Source organism: Sinohyriopsis cumingii, chromosome 10, assembly GCF_028554795.1.
Source record: "Sinohyriopsis cumingii isolate HCF-2022 chromosome 10, ASM2855479v2, whole genome shotgun sequence".
Taxonomy (NCBI): domain Eukaryota; kingdom Metazoa; phylum Mollusca; class Bivalvia; order Unionida; family Unionidae; genus Sinohyriopsis; species Sinohyriopsis cumingii.
This window is the reverse complement of record NC_142970.1, coordinates 53200767-53225263: the sequence shown is the minus strand read 5'-3', so window position 1 is coordinate 53225263 and position 24497 is coordinate 53200767. Positions and strand designations below refer to the sequence as shown.

The 24497-nt window shown below is 35.9% G+C and overlaps 1 long non-coding RNA gene across 1 annotated transcript in view; it reads right to left on the bottom strand.

Moving 5' to 3' along the window:
* Nucleotides 1-324: 324 nt before the first annotated feature.
* LOC149790161 (uncharacterized) overlaps nt 325-24497 on the bottom strand; it is a 338762-nt gene continuing 314589 nt past the window's right edge. The window contains exon 4 of the long non-coding RNA XR_016424027.1: nt 325-557. This is a non-coding gene — a long non-coding RNA (uncharacterized LOC149790161). The remainder of the gene's footprint in view (nt 558-24497) is intronic.

Genomic DNA, 24497 nt, shown 5'->3' with positions numbered 1-24497 from the left:
AATAAGTGTTTGTGTGACGTTCTATGACGTTCGGTTGTAAGTTGGGGTGTTGTGCTCCCAATATTTGATTTAATTTACTATGGAACTAACACCCTGGCTCGTTTTTGTAGGAAGAGAAATTAGTGATAGAGAGAGGTAAAGCTCCGAGCCCCAAGTCAGCAATGCCGACAATTAAATTATTAAGAACACAAAGGTGAAACTCAAAATAATAACAATTTAATACAATTTAAACGATATTAATTTCTCAACCAATCTTCTTCCTCTCGACCATGTGACAACCTATTCCATCAAGTGATTATAGTGTGAGATGGCTTTCCCCTGTACTTGGTTTCTACTCATCTGTGTTCTATTCTGCCAATTCCTTTCCTCCTTCCGGCTTTCTCCGTACTACGATTTTTCTTATACTTTTCCCCTTCTTGTCTCCTTTTCTCCTCTTCCTTCTCTCTCTCGTTCTCCAGCGACTAGGCTTGTTCTCTGCCTACTGCCTTGTTCTATCCTGTCTCCCCTCTCTGAGACTCGGGACTTAACTACCCGGTATTTCTGTCCCCAGAAGCTTCCTGCGAAAAACACAAGGACGTTAGCATGTTTCGTTAGCCATCTCTCCTCACCCTAAATCAACAATCAATCATCAGATAAAGACTATCTACATCTTCGGTCACGCGTTCGTGCACATCGAAAAACCCACACGTTCTTATAGAAAACAACGTTGCAATAAAGAGCGGTATCCTACTTATCATACAGGCGTCACTAAATTGCTTCACATCGATATATATATATATATATATATATATATATATATATATATATATATATATATATATATATATATATATATATATTCTCATTATTCTGAACAATATCACAAGAATCAGACGCATTTCTGTACATTACACTCCCACAAGTGTATACAAATATTCAAATATCCATGTTATTTAATTTTACACACTGCAGCCATTTCCAAAGTTACAATTCAATTCAACAGTTGCAAAATCTATAATATCGCATGAATAAATACACTAGTTTAACACGAAGTAACCAAATAGCGAAATACAATATTAATTTTGACTACGAGCTAGCAATCTACATAATCATAGCTCATTTCTCAAGTACGCATGTAAATTAAACAATACAAAGGTAATTCTACGTATTAACGATTATAGTAAGTAAACATACTTATTATGTGCTCATTTTATTCTCCGTTAACTTTACATTATCAGAATCGTTCAATATTTTACGATATTGCACACCTTCATATTGCACCCACGCGCTGGACACGTGTGCCCAATAGTATATTAGGAACTACTTTGTAAACAAATCATGTACATTCGCATAGTAGACGCAATACGTTTTGCTTGATTAAATTTGTCTCAGAATGAAGAAAAGCAGATGTTTTGTGGACTGTAACATACCAACTGTTTTGCTACATCCCACGTTAACGTTTTGATACATTTGTTTCAGATTTTGCGCTCGCCTTTACAGATCTCTGACATCTCACCTTTGTCCGCGTGGGTTCGCTTCTCAGGCACTGCGAACGTGAACAGTCTTCTTGGATCTTCTTAAGGGTTTGTCCATGTTCTTCCTCCACCAGATATACTCGCCGCCATGTATAGTCTATCATATGCTAACAGATGGCGTTCATTCCACATCAGCAGCCCCACCACTATCAACAACAACAAAACAACAAGCATCCCGACATCATTCACTCAGTTTATAATGTAACTGTAGATATCTATTTAGGCCACGTCTTGAGGTCTTGATATTTCGAGATAACACCGTGACTCAGTGTTTAGCGTGTTAGAATCGGCACATAAAGCGTCCAGGTCCGATAGCATATTGACAGGATTTGCCTGGTTCGGCTTCCCCTGTGTGTCCCCGGGAAATGCTCTTTACTCCAAATACCTCGACACTTAGGAAGAAGAGTGGTTGTGTTAGTTCCATGCAATCTAGCAGGAATGGTCAGACTGGCAAAATTAAAAGAATAGGGAAAATAACAATAGATAGAAGATGCAAAGATGCTTGTCAGGAACCAACCATTTAAAGGTTGGCGGGTGGTGGTGGTATGGGGTGGCGGGTCGTGGTGGTTGGGCTTTTTACCTTCCGGCCTGGATATATTTTCCTTTACATTGTAATAATTAAGTTTTTCAACTAATCTTTTGGATATAATAGGTTATTGAGATTATAAATCAGAACAAGAATTCCTTCTCCAAGCTATATATGGGTCATGTTTCTTTTTCAGATAAATTCTTGCAACCCTTACCAACCTCTCCCCAATCTCGCCTCCTCCTAAGAAATGAATAAAAAAATGATTTGTCCTCTGAATAAAAACTAGCAAACATGCAAACGTCGACATTTTCTTAAATATCCTTATTCTTCCTTTACATTGTTTCATTGTACCTACTTTCATTTGTATGGACAAACCCATGAACAAGGTGTACATAACAAAGATGGTATGTATATCACAGCTGGTGTCATGTGAGCTTTCATGAAAAGGGCCATACTTGTTTGCAAACACAATAATCACCCAGATAGGATGAAATATTCGTAACTTTGCGTTTTGGTATGTACAAAATTATCTGCTGTGATTGTTGGGTTGTTTAATATAGCACAACACAAAGAGACATTCACATCACATCTGTTTACAATTTGTGGGAATTCCTATTGAGTCGATCTCCAGTCGGTACGCATGTGTTTTTTTTTAAAAATTGTATGTAATTGAAGACACAGTAGAATCGTTTTTTATGTAAAGTCTTTTCCTTCATGGACTATTAAAATTTAAATTATAAATTGTAAAGGTGGTGTGTGTATAGGGATTCAGGTTCAACATTGAAGCTTGATTTTATAAATAGAAAAATTGTCTGATTGTAAATGGACTTGATTGTTTGCTGACCGAAGAAATAGTCTTAGTAAACACCACAAAAGATGTGCAAAGCCAACAAATATGCTAAAAGACGTTTTATTTACTGAGTTGCTACTTTCTTTCGTATTGTTTTAATCGTTTGCTACACGTTTGTCTGTTTGGAGCAGCCCAGATCTCTACTCAGGACTTGAAACGTGTGGTGTGCAATTGATGGATAATAATTTATTATTTTAATATTTGATTACCTTACATTTTGTCGCTCAATATTTATTCATATAAATACATTTAAAATAACACTATGGGACTGCAATAGAAAAAGAAAAGATAAAACAAAAGCAATAAGCATAACACGTATATGTTATGAGCAACAGTCAATTGGATTAACAATAGCAGGTACATATTACGTGGTGTTATAAACACGTGCTGATACGTGTTAATCAGATAACGGTATCATTTTAATACATTACACAACGCGTGTACCAAGGCATTAAGTACAGGTTCCGACTTCTACATATATATATTACGTAACGAAATATTTATATTCTTCATGCTAAACATAGATTTTGATCATTTATTTGAAGTCAGTTTCTTTGTTTTGGCAAAGGAAATGTTGAATATTTCACATAATTCATCACAACGTTGAGTGCCAATGGCATTTTACATATAACGACAAACTCAAAGAAAAAACAAACATTTCTAAGTTCTAATTTCTTTCTTTTTTTGAGTTATGCATCAGCATTCAATATTTTTTCATATTGTAAACTTAAAGCGTTTTTGCTTGTATTTGCTCATCTGTGTGTGTCTTTGCACTCCTTTGTGTATATTTGTGTGTATTTGCATGTCTTTGCAACTTTTAGTGGGACCGATTGAAAACTGCGTCTATCTCTATGCTATTGTCAGGTTTATCGTTTCATTTTGAAGTACTTTCCTAATTATCTGCTTAAGTAGTGTTATTAAAATATTTCTGAATGTTTTTCTTTCTTCTGTAAATAAGTCAGTATACTTATGTTGATTATTACGGTATAGTAGCTTTAATTTGTTGTGCACCTACAAGAAAATACATATTCATTCTGATGATGAGGTTATGTAGCAGGAACTAAAAACACATTTTTGCAATATGCGGATTAAGATCCTTTATATGGAACCAAGGTAACCACAGTCAAATTTCCAAATGCATGATAGATAGTGAATAAATGAAGGGTTAAAACATTACCTTTGAGGCTATATTCTCTCTCTGTCTTACAAACATTTATTTTAAAATTCTTCATTTCCTACACTACATTTGTTAAACCAATCCACTAATTTACCTATATCCTCTCCGATTCACATATCTATCACTACATTAATATAACAATTTCCACTATTTTTCTAATGAATTTGCGATATGCATATCTGCCAAAACAAATATAGCATTACATTAATTCAACAGTTCCACTAATTTGGCTATCAGTTGCATCCTATTGTTGTCGACAAGGAAATCTTTTATATTATTTGTCTGAGATTTTTCATGGAGACTTAATGATCAGTGATATTTATATTTAATACAAATCAGAATCAAAAGCAAAACATAAGACCTGACAACACACCATTTTGTAAACTTATGTGTCGGGTAATGAAGCTTTGAGGTACGTTACTGATCTGTTCCGGAAAAGCCACTTTCGCTACTAATGTCCATTTATTTATAGAGGATCTCAAATCGGTAATGATTTAATATTGAATTGATGAATCGAGTTGACAAATATTTCGGAAAGTGCAAACGCTATTTCTGCAACATTTAAACATTTGACCATTTCCACAAATAAAACATAATCTTCACCAAAGTCTAGTTTCGTCTGCAGTAAGTAAAGAAAACTCATCAATAATTAATCTTGTTTCTATCAGACGCACTCACGTACCACTATCTTAAAATATGCCATGGATTTAACCCAGTACAAAATCGCATACATCAAATTAAAATTGCTATGTGTTTCAATGACATATGCATAATTCACTCTGTTAAACAGACTAGTCACCTTTCGTAATAAATGGACAATAGTGAACCCATTACCGTAACGTATGTTTTCTCCTCGTTTTCTTCAATCTATATATTGTAAGAGATTGAGGCTACTTCACTGAAGTATTCTATATTTGGGAAGGAAAGGGAAGAATTACCTTTGTATTCTAATGGGAGAGGAGATATTCAGGCCAACCCAGCAGTAGTAATTACGCCTTAAGTGTGTAAGCGTTACACTGAATTTGAGGAGACTTTCCAGCTGTGTATTACCTGTTTATTAATTAATTGGGAAGGGTCATACTAGAAGCAGGATAAATATGTGTGTTGCTTTTTTCGAGTAGGGCAGTAAAACTTAAGTAAAGGTAAATTATTTAATTCTTGTGTCACAGTACAAGTAGACCAGGATTGGTAAGGAAGAAATGGGTTTAGAAGAGGCCTAGTTATCTGAATTTGTTGAGCGGAGTGTTAGAGGAAACACGGAGCAACTAGCCGCGGAAAGAGAGAAAGACAGGCAGGTAGCTGAGGTCGAACGAGAGCTCGAACTAGCCAGATTGCAGGCCGTAGAGAAATCAAGAGAATGCGAACATATGTTAGCCATGGAGAGGCTGAGGCTGAGGATTGAAGCAGAGTCTAGAAGGGATAAAGACCTGAATGACCGTTCAGGACCCACTAGTAGGCGATCTAAAGACAGACGACCAAAAGAGATCACCATGTTCATGTTCAGCGACAACGACGAAATCATTGACAACTTTTTGACGCAGTTCGAAAAGTTGGTAATGGTTCATCAGCTGCCCAAAGACCAGTGGGCTATCAATGTTTCGGCATTTTTACTGGGAGCATCGAAAGACATCTACCATAATATGACTCCGAACGAGGTAGTTGACTATCACGCTCTGAAGAAAGCGCTGCTACGGCACTATGAACTGTCGGTGGAAACGTTTCGGAAACTCATCGTTAAGGATTGTAGGAAGTATCGTCTGACAACGACTAATTCGGTAACTCCGAATACTGTCAAGGAACAGAAAACGGTGGAGTTGACTAACACAACGGTAGCTACAGTTAATGGTATATACGGTTAACTATAATGAAGCCGAATTTTGGTGCCTAGTTATAAAAGGCGGTATATATATTTAGCTTTGATTGGTTACGCTAAAAGGGTGTCATGGTTCCCACACGAAATTTCTTGGTTTTTATAACCGCCCCATCGAACAATCCGGTCAGTTTCAACCATGCATTCAAGATTGTCTAGCCCGATTACTTTGTCAACGTGCTTATTGCCGCAAAAATGACAGTAATAACCTATCTGACGGTGTATACAGGTCTGGAACCTTTACGGAAACGTGTGCATTACTTTGTCACCAACATTTGTATGTACATCCATCGACTGGAGAAGAACTTTTGGAACGTGGAACGACGAATATCAAGAAGATATCTTTTCTGTTTTGCTTGGCGCAGCCACAAAAATTACCAATGCCAGTCCTGGGATAGAAATGACACATTGATACAAAATGCAAGTGAAAGGGCTCACACTCAAGTACAAAAAAGTAAACTGAAGGAAGACGAGTGTTTTTATCAGTGAGGTAAACAATGTTTATCTCCAAAAAAAAAAAGACCAATGTCATTTAACCCTTCCAAAGGTTGAATGAGTGTGATGCTGTACTTTACGACACATTCGATGAGTAGTCTTACCCCATCATACAGAGCAGCACAGTCACAGCCAAAATTATGGATGTCATCATTATCAACTCTCCCCTAATTCCATGGGTGGAGTATTAGGAGAGTGAGATCAATCAGCCTCGCTTTAGAGTCGACATGTCTGTTGACAAGTAGAATCCAATCCGACGGGAAGAGAGGTGTGCTGCATATGGAGTCCGGCCCTGTATGTGCACACACTAAGATAGATGCGGTCAATACAAAATAACACTTCTTAGGGCTATTCCATTATTCTCAAAAAGAGATACTACTAGCTGACTGCGTAATTCTTTGTGTATGAGTTTTTATTTGTTTATGTGATGATGTGATCGAGAAACAAAACAAATAGACCCTATCCTAATTAATTCTGTATGTGTGATTGTGTACTCGTCATGGTGTAGATAGTAAGTCTAACCGTACGAGCTATCTCCTCCCTTTCCCCCTATATGTGCAACGGTATGTTTGATAGAAAATCAAGAATATGAATTACCCCCTTCTCTTTGTCACCATCATCCATATTAAAATTAGGATTCTACAAACTTCTAATGTTAAATTCCGATAGACACTATATCTTCCCAAACGTTATGTTAAATTCCAATTATAACTCAATTGGCTAGTCTGGTTCCCTGAACACTCTCCATTCCGTTACTCTTCGTTATGAGGAATCGGGTCACAATACTTCCAGTTCATTACCCACGAATGTAGTTCTAGTCTACTTATAGAACATTTTCCCTCTCTCATTTTGGTGATAGAAGAGTTTTATTTATGCTTTTTTTGGTAGGGATTTAAAGGTAGTTGTTCATTATTGAGAATATGAGGTCAGGGTGTTGTTGTCTGTGTGTATTTCGGCGACAGTACACAGTGAGTAATAAGGCCTTGGTGATGATCCGGAAGTGAAATCTGTGCATCTCCAGCTGTTGTTGAATGTCTAATGAGAATATCTTGTTTCCCATTTCTCTTGCCATGTTATACTCTGAATGTGGTACAACGGGTGACAGATTTGCTGTGCATTCAACATAGCCTCATGGACATTGCACATCAAAACCTTTCCCTTTCAGACATGCTCCAGTCCAACACAGCTTGTCTTCTATTGTAGTCCCCACAATGTATTGCTTCTCTGTAACAGTTTCGCAGGCAATTCCAACAGCTTGTGATGTACTTCGACCAGGTTTCTTTTCATGTCCACAGCTAATGGCATTGTATCTTGCATCCAAAGCAGCATTATTTGCTCAGGATGCTAATCACCACGCATGACATTAACTTGTCTGACTAGTTTCAGCTTGTCTGTAATGCCCATTTCATTGAGCTCCACGGTTGCTTTGCCTACAATGTTGGAGGCCTTTTGCATGTATGTTCTGCTAGGTGGCGGAATGTCAGTGGCTGCAAGCACGTATCTAGCCCTGGTGTTGCCCATTGGTGTATCTTGTAGTCCAACTTGAAACATCATATTTACAGCAGCTATATTTGGACCATGTTTATTTGTTTTTATCTAATCATACAACTTATACTCTGGTGACTTAAAGCTGCAGTTTGTACACATCATTGTATGCTTCCAAGCAAGTCCCCATTTTATTTCATTAGCAATTTAGAACTCTGGTCTGCCACGTATGTTGACTTGATTACCATGGCGATATACTGAAGAGAATGTATATAGATTTCAATAAGAAATAGTACCAATAGGATATATGCGGTATACCGGGTCGTACAGAGCGAAAATAATGCTAGTTTCACGGCTCGTGAATGGTTTGGTATAAGCCACGCCATTTAACTATATACATGTACGATAACACGCCACGATATTTCCAAAATCATATCCGGGATTAGTATACAAGTGTGTTATGTACAGTCCCTGGATACATTAAAGTAAGGACGACCAAATAACTTTATTTCAGAAATGTGTGGGTCATTTGCAGGTAGGTCTTTGTCTCTCTTAACGTACTTTCGATTTTTCGCCAAAGATACATAGGACAAAGTGGCTGACTCCGGAAGAATATGTTTAAAGTAGAAGATTCTTAATTGCCGTAAACGAACGAAAATGACCGAAAATGAAGGAAATTGACTGATTTAAAAAAAGAAAATGAACCAAATAATGAATGAACTACAACAATAATGAGCCAAAGAAAGTCAAATGGTCACTATTGAAAATCGTATTACATACATAAGAGCTTTAAGTGGAACCTAACATTGCGTTGATAACGCCTATTTCATTACGTTTAAGTATTTGGAACATCAATGCATTTTACTATGAAATAAGTTTCTTCCGAAACAGAATTTTGACTTTGAAGGGGAGGGTCAAGTTACAACTCTTTCTGCATATAAAATCGACCGCCTCCCGAACTCCTCTTCTTGATCACGGGTGCAAATATCATATTACAAATAAACAAGTTATGGCCGAGAAACATGCAAACCCACATCTGGACAGAATTTATTTTTCGGGTCACGGTATCATTACTTAATCAACTGAAACATAATTTCATTTTGGTAAACGTAATGAAGACGGTCAAATTGAAAAATTAATATAATGGGAAAAGATAATTAGAGGATAAAGAAAATTAAGTTTTTAACTCATTAATTTAAATTACATCTGCAAATTAACTCTTAATACTTTTCATTTATTAAAAGTATTTTAATAAGTAATACCGAAATTTCTTTTCCATGCGCTTTTTCGTCCCTTTCTGCTCGTATCATATTCGCTTACGTTCGTTTCTTTAACATAGACATCTGAAACAAGTCAACTATAATTGACAGTATTATACATTTTATTTCTAACTAAAGTTGAAATTCATTTACTGCTTAGAATAGCATCGCATTGGAGTTGCCAAAGTTTATAATTTATCGTGTTTGGAGAAGTGTTTGTTTCTTCCCCAGAGAGCTTGAAGGGTAGACCTGCTTGGCCATGCTGAAATGAACGTGAGGAAGACCTATCTAAAATTATGTCAAACAGTGAACAAACATTAAGTGAGAGTTGTACAAAATATACTTCCTCGGGATCACATTTAGTAAGTCAGATAATTCATCATAATTTGTCAGTTTTATGCATTTGAAAACATTCCTATCTTGATAGTCAGCTTAAGATTTGAAAAGCTCTACCTACATTTTAGTTTTCATCACTTTTAACTTCAGAAAGTTTAATTAAAATTAATGAGAAATTTGAAGCACAAAGACTACACATAGTTTCGACGCTTGGCTAGGAAGAACTCTTCTTTGTGACCTTTTACATAAATATAATGTGTATTCATTTGAACATTGACTGGATAGTGTACACACAAGACCGTGCGCCAGCGAGTACTCGAGTAAATGCTATTTTTTTTTTATTTTATCAAAGACAATTCTTTTGGATTTTGCGAAGTTAAGAGATATTCCCAAACTATAGTGTATATGTATATTAATGGAAGCTATGCGGAATTATGATACTTATCGATAAGTTTTAAATTCAAACTCCGCAATTATCAAAGTTTCATGTCATCAGAAGCTGAACATCCATAACGTGTTATTACCATTAACAACTTGAGTTAACTGTTTGTCTATTATTAATTTCTATTTAAATGTATTCATGACTACATAAAGAATTACATAGATGACAATCTGACAAGTATATTGCTTGTATAGTTTGTTATTATAATCTAAGTTCATGTTCAGTCATGATTTATATCTATAGATAGCTGACAATCTAACAAGTCTATTGCTTGCATAGTTTGTTATTAAAATCTAAGTTCATGTTCAGTCATGATTTAAATATGAGGATAGCTGACAATCTGACAAGTATATTGCTTGTCTAGTTTGTTATCACAATCTATATTCGTATTCAGTCATGATTTAAATCTATAGATAGCTGACAATCTGACAAGTCTATTTCTTGTCTAGTTTGTTATTACAATCTAAGTTCATGTTCAGTCATGATTCAAATTTATATATAGCTGAAATCTGACAAGTCTATTGCCCTTCTAGTTTAGAATCTAAGTTCATGTTCAGTCATGATTTATATCTATGGATAGCTGACAATCTGACAAGTCTATTTCTTGTCTAGTTTGATAGTACAATCTAAGTTCATGTTCAGTCATGATTTAAATCTATAGGTAGCTGACAATCTGACAAGTCTATTGCTTGTCTAGTTTGTTATTTCAATCTAAGTTCATATTCAGTCATGATTTAAAACTATAGATTGCTGACAATCTGACAAGTCTAGTTTGTTATTACAATCTAAGCTCATGTTCAGTCATGACTTAAATCTATAGATAGCTGACAATGTAGCCAGTCAGTTGCCGGTCTACGTGTTAAGCTCAGTCTTTATTTACCTACATAGTACTTTCAATCTAAGTCCTGCAGTATTCATGACTGCAAGTTTGGGTTATATAGCATACATTCAGACTGGTTTTTATTCTTTACTTAGTTTTTCAGTTCAACCTATATCTTCATTCATGTAAAACGTGAACACTAGATTTTCGAGTACGTTGGATTTAATTTATATGCCATTCATTCTACAAATTTTTTTGCTGAATAATAGTTTAATGCAATAAAATAAATTTAGATTACCGTACTAGATAACTGTACATTATGCAGTATTATGTTTCTTCCCTCTTTTCTGTCTGCACTGACCAGCATATAATTAGTGCTGTTCGTAAACTGAAAAAGCTTAATATGTGGTATTATCGAAGAGGAGAGCTAGTATATTATTTTATGTTCCTTTACCTTTAGGCAGGTATTGTCGTTTTTATTTGGACAGGTTCTGTCAGATGATTTTGGTCAGTAGGTACGAACTTTGCTTCTTGCACAAATTTTGGAAAGATTAATTGCCTAAACCCGGCCTAGTCGTTTTAAAGACTTACAATAAAATGCTACTAGCAGCTGACTCGCTTGGTGCCCAGCATGAAGAGGTTAGTGTTAGGAGTGGTCGGGCTGGTGTTAGGTAAATGTTCATGATACCCCATTGCTAGACATCTCTATAAACTGCCACACTGCAGACATTATAGCGATATGACTTAAAGTGTTAAAGCTACGTTAAAACTCCAAGACACACACACACACACACACACACACACACACACACACAGACACACACACACACACACACACACACACACACACACACTATTTATCTATCTGCAAATATGGAAATCATTACTTAAATTTGTGTACTTCCAAATTTGCAAAACAAACTAAACCACGTTTTCTTTTTCTTCGCCAAATTGACGTCAGACCTAATATATTGATCATATGTATCAATCAGATGAATATTGTTTAAAAGTCTTCGAATGTCCGGACACTCTCAGTTATCCAGACGTTGTTCCCTCCAAGCAGCTGTCTTTGTTCTGTATTCTATTAAGTCACGTCAAACGTAGAACGTATTGTCATAATTCCATACATGTCCAATTTCTGCAGACTCAATGACCGAGCACCATGAACTAATACCTCATCTGTTGACATACATGAATAAAACAAATAATCGATCCTCATCCGGTTTGACAGGATGGTTTCGCGTTCCAATCCATTTCCGAGCAGTATCATAACAGCATTGGCTCATAAAACTTCATTATCAACAAAGCAAAGGTCTAAAATCGTCGATTTACGCCATTTAGTGGAAAACTTTGCAATTTACTTGATTGAAGATCGTGCAATTGTCACTTCTGCTGCATGATGTTACAATAAATACGTCATGACCATACATAAAAAAGTCCACGTCAGGACAATATGTTGATTTATCGCAAATCACATAGACTTATTATCCTATGAAAAAAAAAAGTCCTGTAAAAGTTACTTGTATCAATCATTTTCTTTCTAAATTCGTAAGCAGGTATGCTCCCTTTGCATGTTAAATACCGGATTGTTAATCATAATGTAACATGGTCTTTCTTCTATTCCGCATCTAGTAAATAAATGTAAAGTATCGTGATGATTAGGGTAAATATAAGAATCAACTGTAAAAATTAGAAAGCGCGCATAAAGAAATAACTGAATGGTCACTAAAGACCATTCTTCAGTTTTAGATGATTGTGGTTACTCAGAAATATTGGACAGTGGAGTTGAGGCAGACGCCACAGGCTTGGGGATATCGACCAGGGGAGTTACTACTAGGTTCATAAACTCAGCTATATCGGACAGTGGAGTTAAGGCAGATGCCACAGGCTTTGGGACATAGGCCAAGGGAGTTGCTACAAAGGCCACAAACTCAGGGATATCGGACAGAGGAGTTGAGACAGAGGCCACAGGCTTGGGGATATTGGTCAGGAGAGGTACTACAAGGGCTACAAGGTTGGGCATATCAACCAGAAAGAATGACGCATATACAGCAATTTTTGGGATATCAGTCATAGGATGTGTTGCATAGGTCACAATGTCGGGTATATCAGGAAGGAATGTTGATGCAAGCGCCACAACCTTATGAAAACTAGACACGAGTGGTGATGCTGACGACACAAGTGTTGGGATATCAGGCAAGGGAGCTGATGCGTTGGCCACATGGTCATGGATATAAACCAGAGGAGTGTATGCAAAGGACTTCATTGAATTGCAATGAATCTAATATATTTCTCTCTCCCTTCGTTCAGAACTTTTCTCAGTACAATTTGTTCCAATAAATAGTAGTGAAATCGGATATACTCGTTATAGTGGTGTCAGATTTACATCAATACAGATTGAAAATTATAGAATGTCACTAGTATGGAATATAACTGAGAAATTACGATGTCACTCTTTCCATTCTAAAGATTTAGGCTATCACCCTTCTTGTGCATTCAAAACTACGTTGGAGGGCCGTTTCTTTTTACAACAAAGTCATTTATTATGAACAAGATACTCCCATGACGCAACCCTTGTACTGTGTCATGTCAAGTTACTATGAATGTAAAATGACCTTAAATTTAAATACTACTCTAGGTGGGACAAGGTCTAAACAATATTAAGTTTAGGTATTTCAGTATGTCGTAATTATCTTATTAGTTAACACTGGTCAACAGTGAAATCATTACTGACATGAAAAGGCCCTAATCTGTAGTATTTTGGTGTGCCGAACACGAATATAACCGTGAAAAATTTGTATTGGCTCTCGTTTTGAAGATATTCATATACATCATTTTCTATGTTTCACTGTGTAAATTTCTCCAGTAGGACTGCAGCAACATCCGGAATAATGATGTAACATTGCATAATACCATCATGCTCACATCATCCACAGTTGATTGCATCATTTTCTGATGCAATGCAATACTAATGCCATGCGGCTGCTGAAGTAAGTTGACGTCAGCAGTGTACTATACATGTGTAGGCCTATTATACTAATGCCAGGCGGCTGCTGAAGCTGACGTAAGCAGTGTACTATATAAAGCCCAATCAGATAGGTTCAGCATTTAAAATATTTTAGACGTTGTGCGAGACAGTTCAAGCTACTGTTACGTAAAACTTATTATTTTATCCATTTACGTACAATAAAGAACAGTAATGCCTCGAAAGTGTGTTAATACCGCGGACAATTTTTGCTATATTTGTGGGGAAGTGACATTTGCCAACCAGAAGAAAAGTATCAATTCTCAAGTGAAGAAGGCATATCATCTTTACTTCGGATGCAAGGTTGGTGACTAAGACAAGCCTTGGGCTCCGCATATATGCTGTGCTACATGTACAACACACCTTTCACAGTGGTTGAATTGCAAAAGGTCATCAATGCCGTTTGCAGTCCCAATGGTGTGGAGAGAGCCAAGCAACCACCTAAATGACTGTTACTTCTGCTTGGTTCCTCCTCTTTCCGGCGGAATAACGAAGCGAAAGAAGTCGAGAATAGTCTACCCAAACATTCCGTCTGCATTGAGACCAGTTCCACATGGTGAGGGACTTCCTATTCCAGAACCTCCAGCAGAATATTCTCTTGATTCATCTGACGAAGACAAAGGTGAGTCGACCTGTTCTTCTCCTGGTCCATCAGCATGCAGTGATCCAGATTTTCACTGTGGTGCATCATCAACCCCACACAGAATAACACAGGAAGAACTAAATGACCTGATTCGTGATTTGGACTTATCAAAGAACAAGGCAGAATTGCTAGGATCAAGACTCCAACAATGGAATCTTCTAGAAGAAGATGTCACAATTACTGCATATCGAAAGCGCCACCAGCAATTGGAGCCTTTCTTCAGAAAGGAAAGTAATCTGATATTCTGTTCCGATATTGAGGGCCTCATGAATGCTTTAAAAATCACTCATAACCCACAAGAATGGAGACTATTTGTGGACTCTTCGAAACTGAGTCTCAAGGCTGTGCTTTTGCACAATGGAAACATTCTTCCATCTATTCCAGTAGCGTATGCTGTCCACATGAAAGAGACATACGATAACTTAAGGCAGCTACTGAATTCCATTAAGTATAACAAGTACAGCTGGCACCTCTGTGGTGATTTGAAGGTAGTTGCCCTTTTAATGGGACTGCAGCAAGGATATACAAAATACATGTGTTTCTTATGCGAGTGGGATAGCCGAGCAAGGGAAATGCACTACATGAGGAAGGAATGGACTCACAGGCAGAATGTAGCCATTGGAGAGAAGAATATCCAACACCCAGATCTGGTTGAGGCTCAGAAAATCTTGCTACCACCCCTTCACATCAAACTAGGTTTGATGAAGAACTTCGTGAAAGCCATTGACCGGACTTTGCCAGCATTCCGATACCTGCATGAAAAATTCCCTCGACTCAGCGAAGCAAAGATTAAAGAGGGAGTTTTTGTGGGTCCTCAGATTCGAGAGCTTTTCAAAGATGACCGGTTCAACAACTTGCTGGAAGGTGACGCGAAACAAGCATGGAATGCTTTTCGCCTAGTTTTTATTAACTTCCTCGGAAATGTTAGGGCAGAAAACTATAAGGAACTAGTAGAAGACATGTTGATGAAGTATAAGAAACTTGGCTGCAATATGTCTCTAAAGATTCACTTCCTTCATTCCCATTTGGATTTCTTTCCTAGCAACTGTGGTATTGTTAGTGATGAACACGGCGAACGTTTTCATCAAGATATCGCAACAATGGAACAAAGATACCAGGGAAAATGGTCCACTACAATGCTGGCTGACTACTGCTGGACACTCCTCAGAGATGCTCCCGAACAGCTGTACAAGAGACAGGCGAAGAAATCTAAGATGTAGTCAATGACTTGATTTTTTATAGGTAGGCTATTACAGTTGACCTTTTACTATTGGAATGCATTTCGTTATGTAAACATTAATTTCTTGCAGATTACAAAAAAACTAGAGCCAATTTTGCAATTTGACTGTCATATTCGTGTTCAGCACATAAAAATTGATAAGAATTGACTAATTTTATTTCAGTAACATGACTTTTGTAAAAATTTGTTGTCCAGTGTAATCGGACATGACTGGAAAAGCCACATCAAAAAACTAGTTATTTCGCACGACTCGGGACAAAATACCACTGTTGTTCTGTATTTATTATATAACTCCTCAATCGCTGTTTCTAAATAGTTCTAGCTGTACATTATGAATGAAATTCAAAACAAATGGTGATTTATAACAGTTTGATTTATTCTGCGTCTGAAATTATCGGCGTGCGGATACCAGTGAAGACACATAATACGGACTGAACATCTCTATCGAACACACTATCAAAAATCGTAAGGTTAAATATTTTTTTAGTAAACTGTAGTGTCATACATGGTAACGCTTCAAATAAATGTAATTTATTACTCGAAAGTCCTTAACGTTATGTGATAAATCTAATTTTATGCTCGTGTTTATCTGACAAGAAATGTTTGATATATAGTATTATTACACGAGAGTGATAAATGTAATGCTAATTGAACACCTGTGTGAGATCCTATATTATAGCCATTATTTCATGAACAAAGTTTCCAAGTTTACTTCGCATCTTTATGTGCCTTCTTTTAGATGTATATTTTGATATTTATGTTTCTTATCTACGCTTAACCTTTCTCAATTAGTGTGGGGAAAATCTACATGCTTTTTTGCACTTATAATATTTTTTAACATTTTACACATTTTTACAGCGTTTTGATACCCGTCCTTAGTGAGGTGCAACAACACACATTTTCCAATGATATTTTATTCAAAGTTTTTGTCTTGTCGTCATACTCACCTTTTTTTTATAAATTACAGTTGGATCTATTGTAATGATGTCATGCCGTCATGTGCATCGTAGGTTTTTATCATTGTGATTTTTTCATCATTTATCATCGCCGTTGCATTGACTGTTTTTCTATTTGGTGATTTATCCGGAGCGGATTAATAGTTTTCTTTTGGACACCAATTTTCGTAATTTTATTGTTATTTAAATTAGTTGACTGGGAGAAGAATCACTGTTTGTTATTGAATTTATCTCAAATCAAAGAATAGAAACATACGTTTAAAGTCTGTATTTCATAACAGATAGCTTGCTTGGTTGCATGAAGGTTATTGCCCGCTAATAGAACAATGCGATCTTTAAAATCTTAAAGGGTTGATGTTTTACAAATGTATTTGTCACACATTTCTATTGCATCTTTCGAACCCAAGCTAATTTACTGGTAAGTTGAAAGTTACATTTGTATTCATCAACCCAGATAGTCTAGTTCGTTCCAATTCTATTCGTATTTCTTTCTTGTGTAATTTGTATAAAATTATCCCCAGATTGTATCTCAAGCTTTATGATACGTCCATACTTTCTAACCTGTGAACCATTTTGTTCAGTAAGACATATAATAATATTAAATAACGATATACAGAGATTGTTATGGCGGAAGCTCGACATAGATATAATTTTTTGCGTATGTATAGATGTCTTGTACTGTCATACGCCGACTACATACTAGATTAAAAATTTATTTATTTTCACTTCATTTTAATACTATTGTAATGCAGTGTCTTTGGATTACGAATATAACTATGTGACTTGGGTGTCCAAGTGCAGATCATGGTCCGCTTCATGTTACTTTCTGCATTTGTAATGAGTCGTTTTGAATATTGGAAGAGTTTGTGATTGTAGGCACTAATGAAAATTATAATGACTATTTCTAAGTTACATATAATTGCTGTACATATACTTTTTAAGTAGATTTTATGACCAATTACAGTACATCGGAAATGACAAATGCTTTAGAAACTGTGCATTGTATGTAACACGTATATATTACAGTACAAATTACATCTGTATGCGGAGGCATTTGTTTGAATTAATAGGCTATATAAATCATATTTTTTATATTGTGTTAATATGTAAATAAACAAGATAGGACACTTTATTGAAAGCTGCTGTTGTTGAACTAATTGACTTTACTAGAGATTGAAATATTTATACTGTCATATAACGTCCTTGTGTATATCTTCGCTGTTCACAAAACCTCTATGCAATAGTTTTGTTATGTTATTAATTCATTTATATCTTAAATTATCTGTGTAACCCAAATTGGTATATCGTTTATTTGAACTTCATATTTCGATCCATGATCCAGAGAGGTTTGTTTCTCCAATCCAATTTTGAGTTTCTTGTTTAGATAATGCGTCCATCACATATGTATTATGTATTAAAGGCCTAGCTTTTGTCTCTAGCTTTTTGACTGGGCTTTAGTTAATGGCTATGTGAAAACTGTTGAATATTGTTTAGCATGACATATGGCCACATTGAATAATAGCATATTGTATACTGCATATCTGAAAAATAACAATTGCTTAAATATACTGTTCATTTACTCTTTTAGTACTAATTTAGTGAATCTTATTTGACAACACATGATCTAGCCAAATTATCATATTTGATTCGCAACTGTTTTAGTTGAAACGTGTATTTGATCGTGTATTTTGAAAGCATAACTGTTACAAGCATAGACCCAGATCCACCGACTCAGGTGGAATTTAGGGCGTATGCATTGTGTTTGCTTGACATAAAAAGTAGCACAAATATAAACTGTGATATCCCTGTGTATCATGTGACAAGTTGTCGGTGTATGCTCTTCGCAGTACATTATGTACTCTAACAGGTAAATACGGTAATCAAGGAGGAAGCCCATTAAATAGTTTAGAATTACTGTAGATAGTGTGTGATACTTATGCATCTTGCAAACAATCAAATGTTGTTAATAATAATAATAATAATAATAATAATAATAATAATAATAAAATAATAATAATAATAATAATAATAATAATAATAATAACTGGATCTATGCAATGCTGATGAACACTAAAATGTATGTATTTGACACCCATACACTATATGGTAACAGCCAGCAAGGAAATCTTGCTTTTGAAAGACCTACCTCCATCCTTCCACATAATGTAAGTCATCATTCGATCTGACCATCTGCGATTCATCTGTTTTACTTCACACGAAGTTGGTGACGACAAAATATGGTAGTGATCACTTTCTAAATATACTTCAGCTGTAATACTCATAAATTTCAACGGCTAGGGTACAGACGGAAATTAGCCTAAGCAGATTGGCAAACAGTTCAGTCTTTCTGAGAATCGTGTTGAGCAGTTGATTGCTACGTGTGAGTAGTGAATCCATTACACTTGTTTAAACAGATTATCCAAGATTTTGATATGGATACACAATATCAAATATGGTTTGATAATGTTCTCAAAACGGCAATGAAACAGAAAAAGGTTCTAATGAATTTCCATACCAATTCAACAGCTGAAACGCTAAATAAATATCTTATATACACGAGAGAGAGAGAGAGAGAGAGAGAGAGAGAGAGAGAGAGAGAGAGAGAGAGAGCAAACTGTCAACTAGGAGAGTCTATACCTCTAGGTATAACTTTCGTTCTTTAATCAAATCATAATGGATTATGGTATTGAAAACAATTGGTAAAAATAAAAACAACGGGTTAAAATGTTTGAAATCTGAAACTATTTGCATGCACTTCTTCTGCCTATTACAAAACATTCATGATGACCCAAAATTATTGTTGACGGCTATGTTATCCAGTTTGTGGTGGTGACCAAACGTTTAGGGGTTATTTTCAATGTTAACTAATTTTCCTTTAACATAATAAGTAGATTAGGGACAAATTGTAAAGAAAACCCTGTATTTAATACGAGTTATGGCAAATATTGCTTTGGGAGTAGACCTGAAGGTTCTGCATCGGTTACGCAGGTTTTCAGAAAGATTTTGAAGTTTGACTATGGCTTGATTGTAGAAGATCAGATTGTTCCCCGATTGGTTAAACCATACCTAGTTTTCTTCATTTCCTTATCTTTTATTCCAACAAACGTTTACATGCAGCACTGTATTGGTACAGTTTTAGCAGAATTTATATGTGAACTTCTTATTTTATCATGTGCATATGTCCGCTGAATGTTGGACTCAAAATTTACATGCCACTGCGCCACATTACTATTTTGCTATATCACTATTTTCACCTAGCGATTTTCTCCCCAAAATTTCACCACACTACCGCCGCACCAGCCCGCCCCCCACCTCGAGAAAACAACTGGCAAAACTTTACGGACTTTTCTTCTTACATTTCAACTGAAAAGTCTTGAATGAGTTTTATTTCCAGCATTCCACGACTTCATTTTCAGGAGTTAATGCCTTTGTTTGGCTGGCGTCTTGGTTTTGGTTTCCACAACATGAATTAAAAGTTCATTGGATTTCAATCAGATTTGACACTTAGCGTTATGTTAATATGAATGTGAACGAGGTTTGATTTCCAGTATTCCATAAAAGAGTTTAGAAGAGTTATGGTCCCTGATTGTATGTCGTTATATTTTTAGATTCTGCTGCATTGCTTTTCTACGGATGGTTCGTTTTCCGCGATTTGTTCTCAAGAAACTTAATATAGCTTGAAAGAGTTTAATTTCTAACATTCCTCAACATTATTAACATCAGTTATTAAGCTTGAGTTCCCATCTAACTTTGATATCTGACACATAACTTTAATACGGAGCTTCGTATTGCAGCTAAATTTCTAATGCAGCTTCATGGTGGTATGACCATTAACGAGTCTTAATTTCTAGTGTTGCATGATACCATTACCAAGAGTTATGACCCTGATTATCCATCCACAAGCTTTTGGTTTCCACATTATTCATTTGCCACCTTCGACCACATTTGACATGGAGCTTTATCTTGATGATCTCCTGACTTTATTTTATTTAGGGACGTTTCCGCTCTGAATACTCCTACATTAGTTTCCTCTCAATAGTTCTCTATCGTTCCAGACTTGTCAACCGAGCTTTGGTGAGTGGGGTATTGTTTTGCGTTCCGTACATCACCAGTAGCACTAGTTAAGTCTAGCTGATAGTGCCTTTCATTTCCTCGTTCTGCGCACCATTTTGTGTGGCATTTTAATATGCAATAACTCAACACCAGACAACAGCTGAAAGTCTTGCTGCTATTCAAAATAATGAATTGATCTGTAAGGTTGATGGGTAAAGTGGAACTATTAATTTAATGTCGTTTATCTTTAAAAACACAAATGATACAACTTGTACATTGCATAAATTGCTGGAAGCGATTTGTTTTTATATTATTATGAATGTCTATGTTGTGAGGTTAACTCTTTGCCTAATTGTAGTTTGTAGCTTAATCTTTTGATCATTTGTAAACAATATATTAATATGACCAACGTTTGTCCATAATTGAAGATTGCAGTTTAAAATAATGGTAATTTGTAAACATGCTGACACGGCCTTTATTATGACCTTATATATTTCTAGAAGTGAATTTGTTTACAGTCTATTGAAATTTTCCATTAAAATGATTGAATTTTACAGAAAAGGCTGTTTGCCACATAGGTCCAGTGGAGATGATCATAAGGTTCTGTAAACTATTTCTTCACTCCTATCTTAATATCGGTCCATCAGAATATTTGTTTTCTGTTATAATTTGAAAGGAATATTTTATATATTTAAATTATTCATTGCAATTGCAAATTGCTCACGGACTTTGGACCAGAATACTGTATTGTGGTTAGTGAGACCTCATTCAAAGATTTTCTGGATTATATAATTGTCATTCGACAGCTGCAGTGGCCTAAAGCTCCATTGGAGTTAATAAAAGAGAAAGTTCTCTGAGCCGCAGCTTCAGAAATTATTCTTCTTTACATAGTTTCTGATTTCTGACATAAGTTGTCAAAGGTTTGTTAAATTACAAGAACTACACTTCACTCAACTCAGTTACAAATGTAATTACACTAGGACGGAACAACAAGGAAAAGCAGTTTTCAGCCTGGTGATAGAGTTTTGGCTCCTTGCCATACCACAAAAACCTCTTCAGGTTAAATTGTATACCCATATAATATTACAAAGAATGTAAATGACTTACATTATGTGATAATCACTCATGGGAGAAGGAAACAGAAACAACTGTCACATATATGCTATTTTTGTTGAGTTAACCCAACTGATCATCCAAATAATTGATTTGTACCTGCCCCACAGTCACTGTTTAACCGAATGCAATATAACTATAGTGACTTTGGTGTAACCGAAGTTCCGAATTCGGAAATATTAAACAATCTAAACCAGAAACGTTCACATTTGCAACCACAAGAAAAGAGTGCACTAGCGCTTGATTCCTGATATTCCAACACGAACAAATAAATATATCATATCCTTGAAAGTTTAGATTCTACACCCGTGAAACAGCATCCTTACAGGCTGAATTCGTTCAAGCAGGAATGTTCGAGGAAAGAAATTCTGTATTTGCTGGAGAATGATGTCATATTTCCAAGTAAAATTAATGGATTTCATCATGTATTATTGTGCCTAGACCATATAGCAATAAATGTATGTGTACTGACTGTAGAAAAGTGAACCGTGTCATCAAGCAGTTTCATTTCCATTGCCAAGTGTAGATGACTGTAAAGATAAAATTTGAAATGCACGATATATCACCGCATTGGCCTTTGAAAAAGGAATCTGACACATTATAATGACAGAGAGAGGAAAAACAAATCCTGCTTTTGCAAACCCAGATGGACGTTATCAATATGAATTGATGCCGTTCGGTATGAAAAATTCTCCTTTAATATTCCGAAATTAAACGAACATGATAACATCTGGTCTAGATAATTGTAACGCGCATAGCGATGACGTCATCATCTACAAAGATATATGGAATGATCATTTGGAAACCAGTCAAAAATTCTTTGATCGACTCATTATGCAAAGTAGACCATTAATTTAGATACAAATGAGTTTTGCCGTGATTGTATTACATTTTGTAGGAAATATTGTGGGACACGGTCAAGTTAAACCTGAAATAAAGTTCAAGACAGTCGTTTAGTTCCCAGTTAATATCAGCAAAACGTGAAGCTGCTATTTTGCGCGAAAGAAATTTTATCTCAGACGAACGAAATTGCCACTTTAGTATACTACTAAACTAATCACATATCTATCTAGTTCAGCATTTGATTGTGCTAAATCTAACACCATTGTATTTTATTTGCTACCAAATTATCTTTTGCTCCAATTAATAGAGCAAATAATCTAGACGTAGCGCCCAATTACCAAACATAATACACTCAAAAAACCACCTTTCGGGATGCGAATTTAGAAGCTCCAAATGCAATGTTCAAAATGCGTCAAAAATTATGTTCTCACAACATCATCTTGGTTATTCTATCCCTGCCCTACACAATCACCCTCTAAACAAAACTGTTCCATCGATGCCATTAAGTTAGAAAAGTCCTGAACAAGTCCTCTAATTTTTATAGAGACGATTCGAAATATGGAAGGTTGTTGCTGTTGTTGGATTTGTTGTTGTATGGTTTAACGCCATGTTTCAGCACAAGATATGCTATACATGGCGGCCAGTATAAATGGTGGAGGAAGAACCAGGGAAAACCCAGGAAAGGACCACCGACCCACGAGAATCTACTGGCAAGTTTTTTCACATATCCACATTGGCCGAATCCGAGACTGGAACCCACGCAGACAGAGGTGAGATGGCAGTGATCCGTAACGGTGAGCGCTTTTGACCACTTGGCCACTCGGGGCCCCTGGAAGGTCGGATCATTCGTTGCAACACGCAATTCGAGTTGGTTGCTAGAGAATTTCAGACACGCGCAACTCTTTAGAATACATTCAAGCCTATCAAGAAACAAATTTTATCATGATACTGGATTTCGTTTCCACACCGAAAGCTAGGAGAACCTTGTTTTCTAAAATCTATATTTTTGAACTTCGTTTGTAAAAAATCGACATACATACACATACATACATACATGCATACATACATACATACATACATACATACATACATACATACATACATACATACATACATACATACATACATACATGCATACATACATACATACATACATACATACATACATACATACATACATACATACATACATACATAAATACATATTTAAATGGTGACTAGGGTTGTGACAAAGTCATGAACCGGATGTTAATAGTAAATCGGAACATCGCTCGACCATTTCCGAGAAATTTAGAATGACTCATTGTACTAATGATACGATACAGTTCTGAATTGTCTAGAAATATGTGACATACAATATAGTATATACTGGTTTGATGGTCCATAATTGGTTAATAATGTAAAGTAAAATAGTATTAAAAATATATTTTGAGAGCTTATCCTATCCAGAACTGAAAAATATAAACACAATTCTATTGACACAATTTTAGCATTTCTTTTACAGACTTACTTAAGAATATCCAATAATGAAAGTAACACCTGATTATTTAGGTGGAGAAGGAATAATACGTGTTTCATAAGCACGCAGATCCAAAACATATCCCCGTCACATCATATTCTCCACATAGAAGTTAGCACCAACGATGACTTTGCACTGACAACTATAGGTCTGACCAGGAGCACGCATAAATTTTCAGTCATTGAATATTGAATATCATGGTGTTTTCATGTTTTTACTATGGGGGCTGAATTAGTACAGTGAGTCCAGACATGACAGCGGATGTAGTGGTGGGAAGACACATCACTATGATGGGTTTGGTGATTCTTCTCTGACGGAGTATATGTTA